The sequence below is a fragment of the Notothenia rossii genome, assembly GCF_949606895.1.
Source record: "Notothenia rossii genome assembly, chromosome: 7".
Classification (NCBI taxonomy): Eukaryota; Metazoa; Chordata; class Actinopteri; order Perciformes; family Nototheniidae; genus Notothenia; species Notothenia rossii.
This window is the reverse complement of record NC_136905.1, coordinates 38168279-38186316: the sequence shown is the minus strand read 5'-3', so window position 1 is coordinate 38186316 and position 18038 is coordinate 38168279.

The following is an 18038-nucleotide window of genomic DNA, read 5'->3' as shown; positions in this document are numbered from 1 at the left end:
ACAGAAAAAAATATTGTAGGCTATGTGTAGTGATTTTGGAACTTGACCAATGCTGAAAGTCAAAATATCAGTCAGCCTTTGCTGCTTAAATGTGGAAATGGTTTTTAACATCTTATATAGAGTGGTTCACAAATGAGTCCTAAAACCTGGAAATGAGTTAGCATTTTACCACTTCCTGTTCCCATATCTCAAAGTCAACTTTCGTTGAACTTGTTCTGGGTTGGATAAATTACATAAGGTCTGGGGTTATTTTTTACATGAAATACATGTACATATTCTGTTAGATACCCACACCAAATACCTGTTGTACACAGACCCTATGTGTCATAAAATCAACATGTCACTTGTATGAGACTACTAAACGTCATCAGGCCAAACATTAGCCACCTTTTAGCTTAGCGGTGGTGATGCGTCAACCATGCAACTGTGATGTAGTTCCTTTATAGCCTAACGTTGGCTTTTTACTTCTGGCTATAGTATTTACGCTTTAACATTTATGAAAGTGGCGTGTGGATTATCCTGCTGATGACAAAACGTGTAAGTGAGGGAGCCCCTGCATTGCTAATTGTTCATCATGGAGCAGACCCGGCGGCGTCTATCGTTATTCCAACCCAGTTTAGATTTAACCACGCCCACTTCCGCATTACGCAAGAATGTAGCTTTAGCGTCATAGACTTCATCTTCGGCAGTTATAGCGGTCGCGGTGTAAAGCAGGATATTGAATAGTTGTTTTTTGTCTTTCCAAAGGATTTGTTGACTGAAAGTAAACGATCCAGAGTCCTGAGATTGTATTACTGGTGTTTTATCATCTCAGCTGGTGTAAGAGCAGAATATTGAATATAACCTTGACTATTACTGTGTAGCCTACTTCATTTATCTGACAGCATTATTTAATGATACTATTTTATATATATATATATATACACACATTTATTCATTTATAAACATATATATATATATAAACACACACTTATATGTACTCACACATGTATTTATTCATTTATACACACAGATGTATTCATTCATTTATACACACACAGCATTATTTAATGATACTATCTTATATATATATATATATACACACATTTATTCATTTATAAACATATATATATAAACACACACTTATATGTACTCACACGTGTATTTATTCATTTATACACACAGATATATTCATTCATTTATACTCACACACTCACATATATACACTTAATATTAATTAATTTGTACACACACACAAACATATATATATAAACAAAACAACATAATATAATAATTAATAATTATTATAATAATTAATAATAATAGTTGCAATAATAACATAATATGGTATGATCAATTCTACCCTTTTGTTTTTGCTCCCATATTTCAATTAAAAGATATTTTTCAGAAAATCAATATTGGTGGGGGCTCTTTTGCAAAGATAATCAATAACACCGCCTGACAGTTGTTGCAGATTATACAGCATACTTGTTACTTACACACATGTGCCATGATCGGAATGATCTCGTCTTGTACTTTTACTCAAGTACAAGATCTTATCACTTCTTACACCTCTGGAAAGCACTTTTATGTAAAGGAATACATTTTTATAAATGTCCCAACATTTCATTTTTACATGGCAAAACGTTAATATGTTTTTAATGTTAAAATAGACATTTATAACATATTATAAATGTCTATACAATATTAAATAAACGTTAACATGTTACATGACAAACAAAAAAACGAAACATTATATATAGGCTATATATACAGATGTTTGCTAATGTATCCCTCTTATATCCATCAGGAATTAATATTAAATGATGAATTAACATTACCTCAGCACTGCATAAGTGTGGTCGTCAGTCATATTGACAAAGAAGCACTATTATATTGTATATTATGCAGCGTTTATAAGGACGGTATTTTGCTTGTCAGATTCAGATTTCGCGGGTGTGCCGTGTCTATGACGCTATCGCGTAGAGCTACCTCGATCCTTGCGTAATGCGGAAGTGGGCGTGGTTAAATCTAAACTGGTAGACACGGGTCGCGTCTATCGTTAACACCCGCGAAATCTGAATCTGACAAGCAAAATACCGTCCTTATATATATATAAAATAGTATCATTAAATAATGCTGTCAGATAAATGAAGTAGGCTACACAGTAATAGTCAAGGTTATATTCAATATTCTGCTCTTACACCAGCTGAGATGATAAAACACTAGTAATACAATCTCAGGACTCTGGATCGTTTACTTTCAGTCAACAAATCCTTTGGAAAGACAAAAAACAACTATTCAATATCCTGCTTTACACCGCGACCGCTATAACTGTCGAAGATGAAGTCCATGACGCTAAAGCTACGTTCTTGCGTAATGCGGAAGTGGGCGTGGTTAAATCTAAACGGGGTTGGAATAACGATAGACGCGACCCGGCGTCATGGGCGAGCCCCATGGGGCCGGGCCCGCCCATCCAGGATTTGGGCCCGCCCATCCATGATTTGGGCCCGCAGTTTTAATCAGGGCTGAATACAACATTTTAATTGTTTTATTATTATGTTTATTGTTGTTATTTGTAGGGCTCTGTCCTAATATTTATTTTTGTTTTAAACTATGTTGAAAGATTAGTTTAATATCATTTTTTAATTTTGCTATGAAATTCTTAATGAAATTCTGAATGAAAGGCTGCGCGCGAGACTGGTTTTTCGCTGGGTTGAGTCATGTGGGTGTTTGAGTGAGATGCGGCAAAACAGCCTGTCAGTTTACTATTGCTAGGTTAGTTTGGCTATTATCATTTATATTTATCTGCAACAATGGATTTCAGGAAGTGGTTCATGAAAGGAATATGGCAACTCAGCGCCAGATGCAGGCACATTAGAAGAAATCAGTTACGTTACCAACGAGCTAGCAAGCCAGCAGGGACAAGGGAGACTGGCAATCAATTATATTTTGAAGAGAAGTTGACTCTCAAGCCGGTTCTCTCACAAACTCCGGCTCTGTGCGCAAGCAGACCGCTGCACACGCTATCTGCCTCTCTCTCTCTCTCTCATCTCTCTCTCTCTCTCTCTCTCTCTCTCTCTCTCTCTCTCTCTCTCTCTCTCTCTCTCTCTCTCTCTCTCTCTCTCCCTTTCTCTCCATCGCTCAACCTCACTCCACCCTGTGTGCGCTCCTCAAGTTTGCCATGCGTGCTTGCCCAAGTTGGCACAGCGTTACAAATGCGCCACAAAACCAACCAATGGATGTAGCCTAATAAGACCGTCAACAGCCTTATGGCAACCTAAAACCCCTCTGTTTCCGTAACAACAATTCACGAGCCCCCCCCCCCGTTGACAATTCAGATTTCCCGGGAAGTGTACGTTTCGGGGTGGGCCCGCCCTGGTAAATCAAATGCCCGCCCAGGACGTATGTCTGCCGCCGGGTCTGTCATGGAGACAGACACGAGACGTTGACTTGGAAAAGCGTTGGACTGCAGTGTGACGGCTCCCCTGGAACTGGAGGCTCTGAGGCTCCATGTCCCCCTGGTAGACGGTCTCTATAAATCAGGGGGCTTATTACTGAAAAGTTTAGCTAAGCTGCTGTTAGCGGTATTTTATCAGAAGTTAAGACTTATGTAAAAACTACACAATGCTGGGACTTATGACTGAAGATAAGCCCCCCTAAAGGTGGTTCTCTCATTGAGTGTGTCTGTCAGACAGTCAAAAGGAGACACTGTCTTCAGCAGAGCAGTTCCATTATGCAGAGCAGGTTATAGGACAGGTGGATTCTTTTGTTGAAGTATTGTGGCTTTATTCTCTTTAAATTACGTCTTTATTCTTGTAATATTATAACATTTTCCCTCAAAATATTACAACTATCCCTAACATTTTAGATTACACAGATATATGAGGTATAATGAATGTGTTTTAAAAATGAGCTGACATCTTGCCAAGTCTGCGGGTTTATGAATGCATATTGAGGTGAAGAGATGCCACAACATGCACATTTGAAAAGGTTACTCCTCCAGACAAAAAAAAACTCAACAGGAGGGAAGGAGAGCGAATCATGTCAGCATATGTGTGTTAGCTCGGTAAGGATAACATTGGGTAAGAAGGTTTGATCTACAACTCACATGGTTTATATGCGTGTCCCCTATTTGAATTGGCCATTGAAATTAAATCAGTAGCACTAAATACCAGGAGGTTCCTTTTTAAACTGTCTCTCTGTCAGTCTCTGTCTGTCGGTCTGTCAGTCTGTCTGTCTGTCTGTCTGTCTGTCTCTCTCTCTATCTACTCTGTCTGTCTGTCTGTCTGTCTGTCTGTCTGTCTGTCAGTTTCTCCCTGTCTGTCTGTCTATCTGTCTGTCTGTCTGTCTGTCTGTCTGTCTGTCTGTCTGTCTCTCTCTCTCTCTCTCTCTCTCTCTCTCTCTCTCTCTCTCTCTACTCTGTCTGTCTGTGTGTCTGTCTGTGTGTCTGTCTGTCTGTGTGTCTGTCTGTCTGTCTGTCTGTCTGTCTGTCTGTCTGTCTGTCTGTCTGTCTCTCTCTCTACTCTGTCTGTCTGTCTGTCTGTCTGTGTGTCTGTCTGTCTGTCTGTCTGTCTGTCTGTCTGTCTGTCTCTCAGTCTCTGTCTGTCTGTGTGTCTGTCTGTGTGTGTGTGCGTGTGTGTGTCTGTCTGTCTGTCTGTCTGTCTGTCTGTCTGTCTGTCTGTCTGTCTGTCTGTCTGTCTGTCTGTCTTTCTCTCTCTACTCTGTCTGTCTGTCTGTCTGTCTGTCTGTCTGTCTTTCTATCTCTACTCTGTCTGTCTGTCTGTCTGTCTGTCTGTCTGTCTGTCTGTCTGTCTGTCTGTCTGTCTGTCTGTCTGTCTCTCTCTCTCTCTCTCTCTCTCTCTCTCTCTCTCTCTCTCTCTCTCTCTCTCTCTCTCTCTCTGAGTCCAGCTGGTGGCTGACAGCAGCTGAGGAACATAAATCAGCCAAAGTCAGAATTCCTTTCGCTGCGTTGGCATTCACTTTGTCAGCCATGAAATAAAGATGTAGCGGAGCAGGAGGTCAAAGCACACAGAACCCCCCCTAAAGCAACAACAATCTAACATGCGCCCTTCTAAAATCTTTATCCCTCCTCTGTGACTCCACAGGTAGCTGCTCTCAGCACCTCTTCAGTTGTGTGGGTCCCCCCCCCCCCCCCCGTCTGGACCTGATTTATGAAGTGTTATGGCTGTGTGACGGGGATAGCAATATCTGTGGAGGCCCGGTGAACGGGTTTAAAGGATTCCTTGTAACTCACAATGTTTTGGTGATGCTCATAATCATCATAAGGATACAATGATCATGTTGTTTCAAGATGTCTAAACTTTGTCACAGATTATATACTATATTATGTCTGTAAAATATCAGTGTGCACAACCATTTTACTATTAGCGCTGCCACTGTTGGTCTTTTCTCCTGCAAGAGGATCCATATTGACACACAATTGGACAGTCAATGAATAAAGAAATACCGTATGTTTGCCTATTCACATTTAGACTAAAATCACATTTTTGTTGTGATCAAAACAAACTTTGATATCTGCAGTAATCTGCAGTAATCCCATAAAAACTGAATATGAGCAGCATTTGCTGTCAAGATAATGACAATTTGTATATTTACATGATTTGAAATAAATAAATAATTAAAATGTAATTTCTTCAGCAGCTTTGAGGGACAGAGGCAGAGCTCTGATAAACCTAGCACCCCCTGCAGTTCAGTTTTTAAGTAATTCCATTTTATAAATGTTTTGCATTCCTTTTTTTATTATTTTCATTTGTCTGTTTGAATTGTATTTGTGAGTACTGTAGATGGCTGCTCTTGTTTATGATTATTATATGCACTAATTTCCTACTGTCACATTGTAATCCTCACATGAACTATGAATGACCATCAAGGGTCTGGGGTTGGAAATGAGCTTCTGCTGCTTCAGACTGTTACTCTGTATAAAAAAAAAAATGTTGGCGTTGTCTTTACGGCTTGTTCTGCTGTACCCAAGCAAACAATAATATTTATGTAAATGGGTAAATTACGACAAAAAGTGCCAAGATGATGTGGTCACCCTACACACACATACCAAAAAGCACAGAGCTTTGGGAGGGTTACTTAAAAAATGCATGTCGCTACAAATACTAGTTACCTGTAAGAAAAGGTAATCAGTAACCTAATCTAGGTATTAAATATAAGAGAAAATAAATATCCATAAGATGTTTTATTGTTAGACAAGAGAAAAATGTAACCTTAGAAAAGAAGAAGCCAACATATTTAGTCGGAAAAATGTCCAAATTAAATGATAGGATAGGCCTAAGGAATAGTAATGTTTAAAAATGCTGTTTTAGTTCAATATATGAATTAGAAGCACACAGTATTTTTGATTAATAGATCCGGTGTCCACACTTCTGCATTTAAAAATGAAAAACAAAAAGTGTTCATATTTATAATAATTTATTTTATACATTTTAATATATAATATTAACATTTTATTTTATTTTAAAATTGTGTTGCAACATTGTTTTCCTCCTGTGATCCTGTTATTTAGCCCCACTTTTTTCAGTAATCTTGTGTAACTGCAAGGGAATACAGTTGCCTCTTAAAAAAGAATCCTGATTACAGAATACCTTTACATGTAATCCATGACTCCAATAGACTGTCCCTAAACCTGCACATACCAACACACACACACACACACACACACACACACACACACACACACACACACACACACACACACACACACACACACACACACACACACACACACACACACACACACACACACACACACACACACACACGCATTGCAGATTTGAAGGGGCTCATTGTTGCAGCCCACCTGCCTGTTCTCCGTCAGGACTGCAGCCCCAGCAGAACCTTGCGTAGGATTTCTGCCTAATCCACGTCCTGCTTGTTCCTGCATTAGTCTGCGTGTCATGGTGACATGTAGCCCGGCCGGGGGGATTGTGTTCACGCGGTATGTATGTCAACGTGAATAACACATGTAGCACATACAGCTAGCAGCAGGACTGAACAACTGAACAGGGGACAGTCATTGTGGGTCCATGTGTGAGGATACAGGGGCCAAGGGTCTAGTGTGTGTGTAATCACATTTACTACCCCCTCTCATCTGTTTGGACGAGTGTGTGATTATTAAACTTTCTGTGTTGGATATTTATTTCGAAGAAGTAGAGTAGGAGAAATAACAATTATTATGTTTCTCCACATTTTATTGTATTAAGAATACAAACATTGGATTAAACAAATAAACTACTGTTAGTGTAATAATAATAACAACAATAACAATAGTATTAATAATGATTTTTACATGTTATAACATACCAATCATAGCCTAATTAATACAAACTTTAAAGAACAAATAACTACACCATATGAAGATTTCAAATTAAACTTTCGCAAATTTGAAAGTCCATTTACTGATTTTTAGATCTTTCTTAAATCTCTTTTTTCATATTCTCCTCAAGGTCCCTGAGAGGAGAAAAGCAATATTTTAACATTATTGCAGCTTTAAAATGAATATAGGTTTATAGGAGTGAATGTGATCACTGGAATGTGAAGTGTATTATGTTAGTTAAAGTGTGATGGGATATCTGCTTATACATGGATGTTGCATGTGTGTGCATACAGTATGTGTGTGGTGCATAAAATATTTATAAAAATTTGTCTTGATATTTTCTAAATCTAAGTGTTTCAACCCATGAAAATAGCACATTTTTGTAAAAATATTTCCGACAGAAAATAAATCAGTCTTGTCCATGAAACACAGAAGGTAATTAGGTTTCTGATTCACAAAGAATGAATAGCTTAAATCCAGGGAAAGTATTTGTATTTTTCTCCAACCATAAATGTTTCTATGTCACCATGGCAATCGTCCCTATGTGATCTCTCTACCATAAACCTATGATTACAACCCACATTTTTTCAAATCTCAAATCATATTATTTGAACACAGCAGCTCTCATCAATTCCCATGCCTCACCCCTCCGGTCCTCTTTCCTTCCCCCTCTCTGTTGGTGTGAGTGGTCAGGGTGTGAGGCCGGGGTCAGGGTCAAAGGTTAAAAGGATAGCATCGTGTTGGTCTAGCTGTATTGTCATGGCTTTGGTCCGTCTGACATTCAATGAGTTCAGATAAGGGCACAGGGTGAAACTATCCCTTATGCATGTGTGTGTGTATTTGAATGAACACAACTGGAGCAACATTACTGTCTGAGTTAAGCTAAGACATCAAAGACAGAAGAAGAAAGAAAAAAAGTGAATGTGTCATCTGGCCATAGAGCGTCTCTAATGGCCTGTGGATACTGGTCTCTGGTGAGGGACTCGTCTGCTCTGTCTGAGGTTTAGCTGGGGTTGTAAAACCTGAGGTGGATACTTCCCTTTCAAAGAACCTTTGAAGAGGAACAAAGGGCTGAGCCTGTCGTGGAGATTACTGCGTTAAGCCGTGGCCGGCCTTGCCCACCCAGGATGGAGCAAACTGTACGGAGCGGTCGTATCAGCGGTAACATCCACTACGTGCCGCGCTGCAGACTGGGGAATCATCCACATTAAGGGTGGACTCAGCACCCCTGTCTATGGATTAGATCCTCCTCAGATTGTCCATGTTCCATGTGTCATGTTACAAGAGGTAATTTCCCCTTGTGGAAACAGGTGGATAGAACGTTTATTACATCACACATTATCAAAGAGTGGGAAGCATAAACAAATTACTGAGTTATAAATGGAGTGGAGCTGAACATTGACAGAATGCCACTAAATAAAAAAACTGAATATATAAATAACCCTAACAAACTAACTGTTTGGGAGCACAACGTTGCTGACCAAATTTCATAACAATCTGCCTGCTTGAAAATATAATGAGATATTTTGCGAGCTAAACCATTTAGGATTGGGTCAGTGCCCGAATAGTGAGAGTGGGGCAACAGGGATAGGATCCAAATGCAGACACTGCAGCCAGACTGATAACTTTGAGGGGTGAAGTGTTAACACTGAAGGTACCTTATGGCTTGAGGAAAAATGATGCAGCAAGGATCAAAACCAGAAAGGCAGTCCAAACAAGCAAACGGGGTAGGTACGTTTTCAGTCCAAAAGGATCTGGCAGAGGTTCAAAATCGGCTGGTAACAAGTTTCAGGTTCCAGTTGTGGAAGCAACATTGACAATCTGGTAACTGATGAAGAAAGATGATGTGAAGGAAATGCATGGTCAGAGTTGTAGTCATTTCATGTTCGTTGCACTTCAGTTGTAAATATTCCTGTCCCAATCTATTTCTATGTATTCTATGTTGCTACCTCAAAAGGAATTTGATAAAAAAAAGTCCCCTAGAAACCACTCAAATGAATATAACGGTTCAATAGCCAGTGTGTAAAGACATTGTTTTGTGTTTTAGTCGCATTGACCTTTTACATATACATCACCTGTCATTCATTCTGATGCTTTATTCCAAAGGTAATTCAAGGGGTGCAACATTAACACAAACTCAGAATTACAAGAAAGATTTGATATGTTTACTATAGATGCACCAAAACCAGTGCTGGTGCATTCGTTTCAAAAGGGCTGAATCTGTGGTTTGAACAGGTGGGTTTTCAGTTTGCGACAAAAGCTCTGTAGACTTTCTGCTGTCCTGATGTCAATGGGGAGCTCATTCCACCTTATTGGAGCCAAGATAGCAAACAGGCGTGTTTTGTTGAGGGCTACGTGAGTCCAGCTCGCAATGAGGGAGCAGCATGCTGATTGGCTGATGCAGAGGGAAGTCCTTCTGTCGTAAAGTGGCCTTCAAATGATCAGCGTTAAACAGCTCTGTGCTGACGTAGTCGTTGTGTTTCTATCGAGAGCGAAGCCGCCTGACTAAACTCAAGACCTACCCCCCTAATGACATCACTATGTCGCGCTTCTATTGATGAGCAAATCGCAAATGATGTGAAGGCACCTTAAGGCTCCATCGCTACATCTGCTAAGAGTGTCACACTGAACAGGTCGGGCAGGATTTCATTTAAGACAAATTCCTGCCATTAATAGAGATAATGAACGCCTGGACAGGAGTGAAATATGTGTGAGAGGATATGCAGTATGCAAGTTGGCAAGAGGAGAATATGTCCATCTTGCTGCTCGTCTAAGGGAAATTTAAGATGTGTGGAAATGTCCGGAGCGGGGAATGCGGATGATAAAATGTCTGTGACAGTTTTATTGTGATCCAGGAGCATCCTTAGCCAAGACATCAGTCAGCCCGACCCGACAGGCTCTCACAGCTGCTGTTATTTAGACGACAATTCACGACCACCGCACCGCCAGGGACATTTGATCTGACTGGCTGGGTTACTGTGTGGGGGTTTAGATGAACATAAATAACTGAGCTTAATGAGGCCTATGATTTTAATATCTCCAGACTTTAAACGTCACATCTGTGCAGCCATAGAGTGCCTGAAACAACACAGCTTGGTTTACGGGCGACCTGCCGAACAGTGGATGGTCTAATGGTAGAGGCAGTAGCCACCCTATTGGACCACATCGTACTTGCCAAATTTCTGGTGACAACTTGAGAAGCTATGCTGTGGGTCGAGCCCAGCTTAAGGTCTTATTCGCGTCAATCTGTTTTTCTGCAACTGCGTCTTGTTGTTTCCATAAATAAATCATAGACAGTATTCTCTCCCTGTTTGACTGAGAAACATAAGCTTGTTTTATTTACTGCCAGACGGTTACCCTCAGGTCAGGTCTCAACTCAGCAACCAAGATTGGAGTTTCCCACCACCATCGTAAAATTGTTTTATTACACATCAAAGTTTGCCTATAGCTGATGGAATATACCACTGTATATCAAAAAACTTGTATGCTGTAGTTGTGGCATCAGAAGCTCCAGGTTTCGGTTCAAAAATAAAAACTTGAAATGTTCCTCTTTTCATAGAAACAAATCAATCAATCAATCAATGTTTATTTATATAGCCCAATATCACAAATGTTACATTTGTCTCAGTGGACTTCACAGTTTGTACAGAATATCAGTATGACAATACGACACCCTCTGTTCTTAGACCCTCACATCGTACAAGGAAAAACTTCCAGAGAAAACCCAGTTTAAAGGGGAAAATAGGAGAAACCTCAGGGAGAGCAACAGAGGAGGGATCCCTCTCCCAGGACGGACAGACGTGCAATAGATGCCGTGTGTAAATTAAAAAGATAATACATTTGCAACATAGGTAGTCCAAATGTTTGGAAATGCATGTGTGTATAATAGGAAGATGAATCCACGAGGATATCCATCCAGGACTTATGATCCAGGACCACAGCCACGACTCGCAATCCAGGACTCGCGATCCATGACACAAGACCGCAGGATCATCCATGACTCCGGATCCCGGCTTATATAGACACCAAAAAGAAAGACATTTGGGGAAGCTGGGTTAATCGGAACATGAGAATACACAGGTATAGACAGAGAGAAGGAAGAAGTACGATGTCCCCCGACAAACTAAGCCTATATCAGCAAAACTAGGGGCTGAATCTAATCAGCCCTAACTATAAGCTTTATCAAAAAGGAAGGTCTTAAGCGCACTCTTAAAAACGGATAGGGTGTCTGCCGCCCGAACACAAACTGGAAGCTGATTCCACAAAAGTGGAGCTTGATAAGAAAAGGCTCTGGCTCCCATTGTACTTTTAGAGACTCTAGGAACAACCAACAACCCTGCATTCTTGGAACGCAATGCCCTAGTAGGACAGTAGGGTATAATGAGTTTAAATAAAGAATCATGCTGGCAAAAGTGATTTTGCTACTGATCAAAGTTTATCAGACATAAGCTACTCTCATCAAGCCACTATTGCAAACCGTGTCCAATAAAAACCCTAGGAAACAGAACACAGACACAGCTACACAGCGTAGAAGATCTAGAACAGTGGTTCTCAACTGGTCAGGCCTCGGGACCCACTTTTTTCCTTTGTCAATAAATCGCGACCAGAAATTTTTGAAACACTCAAATCTATTCAACAAAATATCGTACTGTAATATATATGCTTTTCAGCATACAATATTAATTAAAGTGAAGTATAGTGCATATATCCCTTATATCCCTTCACAGAACTAAAGTACGCTTTTGAAAAAGGTTTAATGAGATGATGGAATCAAAGCTGAACTGTATAACATAAAAAGGCACTCATGCTCAGGGGGGTCTGGGGGGATTGTCCCCCAGGAGATTTTTAGAAATACTAACATATAAACTACGAATACTGGTATACTCTGAGAAGAAAATAAATAAATCTATTTCTACCCGCATATTAAAAATATGTTATGCCATTGTTTGTTTTTCACTTTGTTCTGACAGCTTGCTGCTCCACTCAGAGAGAAAAGCAAAGAGGAGATAGTCTGTGTGAATTACTTTAAATTGTGGGTAAGGGTAGATATCTCCCATTGTTCTGTGACCTGTCAATCATCAAACCGGGGGTCATATTTCATTATGTGTTCATTTGTATTTGAAGTTGTACCCATGGATGTATAAAGAATAGTTCTACCGCAAAGTTATTCTCCGTGGGGACTTCCAGCAACAATCTTGATTCTGATTGGCCAGAAGACTAGAAAAAACATCAGCAAAGATGTTTTATTGAGAAGATGATCACTACGTGACAGAAGTTTTCAAAACCGTGTATGGTCTCCAGTCTTTGACTTTTTCCAAAAAAAATAAAGTTTTTTTTTCCAATATTCTTTTCTTCACACACATCTGCGACCCACTCGAAACGGGTCTGCGACCCACCAGTTGAGAACCACTGATCTAGAACATCTAGCAGCTAGACGCTGATAAACTCTCAGGAGTTGTTGGAGACTACAGCAGAGCTAACAGCAGGGTAAAAATATAACTTACATCTGTCAAATGCCCAGGAAATGAATCTAATATGGTAGACTTTCATGTTGTCGGTTTACCATTTTCTCAGAATTGACAACACAGAACAAGCTGCATCTGTTTCCAAAAAAAGTGTGGAACAAAGATGTTGATAACATTATAATAGTCTGTTGATTTTTTTCCACCGGGCGCTTGCTGCTGTGCGGAGGAGGATTTTACCACGGCTGGGGCCTGCTTTCCACCTGTCCTGGTTCTGCTGTTGCGGAGGCCTGCTCCCACCTGTCGTGTGCTGCGGTGTCGTGTGCTGCTTGCTGAGGAGACCTTTCACCCCGGGGATACCACGGAGTGACCGGAGCGCTTCCACGCTGCTGCTTTCGCCTGTCCTTTGCTGCTGTGCTGATTTGCTCCAGGAACATCGTGGATACTGTGTGCTGGTCTGGGGAAATGGCCCATATTGGGATTCTGCTGTGCCTGTTAACTGTTTTGGACTATGATAAGATCTCTAGTCATTCTGAGAAGTCTACTGGATTCAGGTCTGTTCTGCCACCCGCAGTGGGCATCCCCTGCAAAGGTTCGGATGTGTTACACAAACAATTACCAGTTGCCTTGTCACAGACAATCTGCTCGACAAAATATGTTTATCTTTTTTCTTTTCCTGCGATGATGGTTCTTCAGGACTGCTTCTTTTAAGCTCAAATCACACTCTCGCAGACTTTTCCGGTGATTCTAAAGTAGATGACAATGTATGTTTTTCGATTAAGAGGAAAAGATGCCTGTTTTTTTTGTTGCTATTACTGTCAGGAAATGTACAACCTAACCCTGGTCCGCACAGTAGTAGTAGTCAGATCGCTACTCCTGCTGATTTTAAAGCTAGGTCTGGGTTGGGTTTCATCCATTTGAATGTGCGCAGTCTGTTAGGTAAACTAGATTTTGTCCGCATTTGGGCAAGCTCGACTGACGCTGACGTCATTGTTTTATCAGAAACATGGCTAAATAAATCTATTTTGGCCTCTGACATTGCCTTAAATGGTTATAATGTGTATCGTTCCGACCGGCCTAATAAAGGTGGTGGCGTTGCCATTTATGTTAAGAATAAGTTCAGTGTAACCACATTAGTTTCCAAATCTATCCGTAAGCAATTCAAATTTTTAGCCTTAAATATAGAAGTGGCAAAAGGGCAACAGGTCACTGTGGTGGGCTGTTACAGACCCCCCTCAGCTGTCAAGGACTCCTTGTCTTCGCTAGCAAATCTTTTATTGCAACTAGACTTCACGGAAATAATGCTACTTGGTGATTTTAACTGGGACTAGTTAACTTCTGTATCAGAGGATTTTAAAAACCTTTGTATCTCTTTAAATGTTACTCAGATTGTTGACAGTCATACTCACCCTAACATTAAGTCCCCTAATAAATCCTCCCTAATTGATCTCATTCTAACCAAGTTCCCTATAAATACTCATATGTGGGAGTATTTGCGAATGATCTGAGTGATCACTGTGTTGTAGCCACAATTAGGGACACTGAGGTCCAAAAGGTTAAACCTCGTATTATCATTAAGAGAGACATAAACATTTTTGTGGAGCAGGGTTTTGTTCATGATCTGTTTATGTTTGATTGGGAAAAAATCGATCTATGTGCTGATGTAGAAACTGCATGGTCTTATTTTTATCTTGGTTTTATGGAGATCATTAATAGACATGCACCCCTGTGTAAATTTAGAGTAAAGGGACGAGACAATCCTTGGTTTTCTGCTGAACTGTCCAGTCTCCTGCATGAGAGAAACAAGGCCTGGGCAAAGGCTAGGAAATCAGGCTCAGAGGTAGAATGGCTGCGTTTTAGGCAGCTAAGAAATAGCTTCACTTCACATGTCAAAAGTGCTAAGTCGAAGTACTATTTGTCAGTTACCACAGAAAACCAAAGAAATCCTAGGAAATTTTGGAAAGCCATAAAATCGATATCCACCGGTGAGATCCGTAATGAGCTACCTCCGTGCCTTACCACAGCATGGCTCTATATCGGACAGGGCCACTATGTTAAATTGCTTTAATAAGCATTTTGTGTCCTGCGGTTCTATGTTTGATTCTGTGACTAACTCTGCTGCTGTGAACACCCCAATCCGTGACTCTGAACAATGTGGTCTGGAAAACCCTTTCAGTTTTACTCCTTTTACTGTTAATGTTGTTCAAGAAGCCTTAACCAAGTTAGATCCTAAGAAACCGGCTGGCCCGGACAACGTAGAACTTTTCTTTTTAAAGATAGCTGCAGATTTTATTGCTCCTCCTCTCAATACTCTTTTTAACCTCTCCCTCAGCACAAATGCAATTCCAAAAGTATGGTCAGCGTATGTCCTGCCTCTACTAAAAGGAGGGGAGGCAACTATTTTAAATAACTATAGGCCAATCTCTAAATTGTCAGTTCTGGCGAAGGTTCTTGAACGCCTAGTGAGTGAACAATTAAAGGAGTTTTTATGTAAAAATGATATCCTGTCTAAACAGCAGTCAGGCTTCAGAAAGCAACATAGCTCCATCACTGCGACAATGAAAGTGGTGAATGACATTACGAGTATTTTAGATAATAAGCAGAGTTGTGCAGCTCTATTTATTGATCTTTCCAAAGCGTTTGACACCGTTGATCATCGCATTTCGAAGCAGAGGCTACTCAGTATTGGCATATCCAGCCATGCAGTGGGGTGCTTTTTGAACTACCTCTCTGAAAGGTCCCAATGTGTTCACTTTGATGGGCTGTCTTCTGAGTGGTTAAACATTACTGATGGTGTTCCTCAAGGTTCGGTTTTAGGTCCACTTTTATTCTCTATATATATCAACAGTTTAGGTGAAAATGTGGATGAAGCTACTTTACATTTTTATGCGGATGACACCGTGATGTACTGTGCAGGTCCCTCCATTCAGGAGGCTGGTGTTAAATTACAGGCTGTTTTTAACATTATTCAGACTCAGCTCTATGAGTTTAAGCATCTTTTAAATGTTGAGAAAACCAAGGTAATACTCTTTTCTAAAGCTAAAAAGACTACAGACACTGCTTTGGATATTGTTACTATGCAACATGCAAAGAGAAGTACTTACCTGTAGTGGTTACCTGTTATAAATACTTAGGTATCTGGCTTGATGATTGTCTTACTTTTAAACTTCAGGCCATTAATCTGCTTAAAAAGCTGAGGGTTAGACTAGGCTTCTTTTTTAGAAACAAGTCCTGTTTCTCATTTGAAGCCAGGAAAAGGCTAGTCACTGTGACCTTTTTACCTGTGCTGGACTATGGTGATTTGATCTATATGAATGCACCTGCCCATTGCCTGGAAAAGTTAGATGCCGCCTATCACAGTGCTCTGAGATTTGTTACTAACTGTAAAGTACTTACTCATCACTGTACCCTGTATGCCAGGGCAGGTCTGCCTTCACTAACTGTACGGAGGCTCAGTCATTGGTACATGTTCATTTACAAAGCCATGTTGGGGAAACTACCTTTTTATATCTGCTCTCTGATCCCTCGACAAATTGAAAGTACTTATTGCCTGAGATCTCATGATGTGGTTTTATTAAATGTGCCAAGTGCTAGGACTGTCTTAGGGAAGAAAGCTTTTAGTTGTGCAGCTCCACTAACTTGGAACAGTCTGCAAACATGTTTAAAACTGAGCACTTTGGTTCCCCTGCATCATTTTAAAACTCGGCTGGGTGACATGCTGTTTGATACTCATGGTACCTGTCACTGTAAATAGAGTTTGTAAACTGTACCCTGTACATTATGTTGTATGTCATCCTTATTGTTGTTATGTTGTTTTTATGTTACATGTGTAACTAATGTGCTGCAGGTCACCCTTGAAAAAGAGATCTTTTGATCTCAAGGGGCTTTCAGCTGGTTAAATAAAGGCTACAAACAAAGAATGTATCACTCACCCTCTTTCCCTTATTTGCTTCCTTTGTCAACGGGGCTCTTTTGCCAGGTAGTTTCCACAGTTAACATTAGTTCAGTTGTACCACCATCCACTATTTCTGCTACCCCAAGACAGCGACTGTAAACTTTTTTTCCAGCTGTGACAGTATTGTTTTCAGCTTATGAGTCTGGGTGTAAGTCATCATGGCTAAAGAACCTCCTAGAGACACTTAAGGCGCATTTCCAGTGAGCGCGTAGCACGGTTTAAAACCTTTTAAAATGCGTGTTTTCTGAATGGAGATCGGCTAAGCTAACATTGTATGCTCTGACCGTCCACACTCACAACAACGGCCTATACCAGGGGTGCCCAACCAGTCGATCGCGATCGACCGAGATTCCCTGTCGATCGCGAGATGTGTCTAAAAATAGAACAACAATATTCAGTTTTATCGTTAATGTCCTATAACATAATCGTCCTGTGCCAGAATAATGCACTTGAACGCATCAAAGCTTTGTGATTGGCCGGCGTGACCCCATGTGTCGGGGCGGGGCTTGTGGGCAGTCCAAACTAGTTCGCTGACTTTGTCGTGTCAACAGGAGTGACAGTCCGCAGCGCACACACACAAGACCACAATTATGGCAGAAGCAAAAAAGCCCAAAACATATAATTTTTACTCCGAGTGGGAGGATGATTCTTTTTTTTATCTATTCCAATTCAAAGTCCCTCTGTCTCATCTGCAATGCGAGCGTAGCTTTGTCGATGAAGGGTAATTTAGGAGCGGCATTTCAAAACAGTGCACAAACGCTTCGAGACGTAATTCCCTCCTAATTCTGCCCTACGCTCCCAAAAGGGGAGGGACCTGAAAGGACAGCTAAATGCACAGCAGTTCATTTTCACCAGGCCCAACAACAAGAGCAAGGCTGCTACCATAGCATCTTATCGTGTCAGGTTCTTGCGAAACACATGAAGTCTTTCAAAGACGGCGAAGTTGTGAAAGAAGCATTCCTGTAGGCTGCCGACGCGCTTTTGGGGGACAGTCAAAATAACAGTAGCATTTCAACAGGTTTTTGATATAATAAAAACTCAAGTTAGATACCGTTATTAATCAGCTGTAATTTTTAGATTGTTTGAACTTATTCATTATAATTATTGTACAAAATGGTATAAGAATGCAAAAATTAAGATCTGTTCTGTTTAAATTGATCATAGTCTATTATCAATTCAGGTTAAGAAACTAGTGTTGCTTGCATCCTATTTTAAAAGGCATTTATTTTTATATTCTACTAAAATGCAACAAAAAAAGGGTTTGATTCTATTAATTTAGTCTTTTTTATTGCACTTT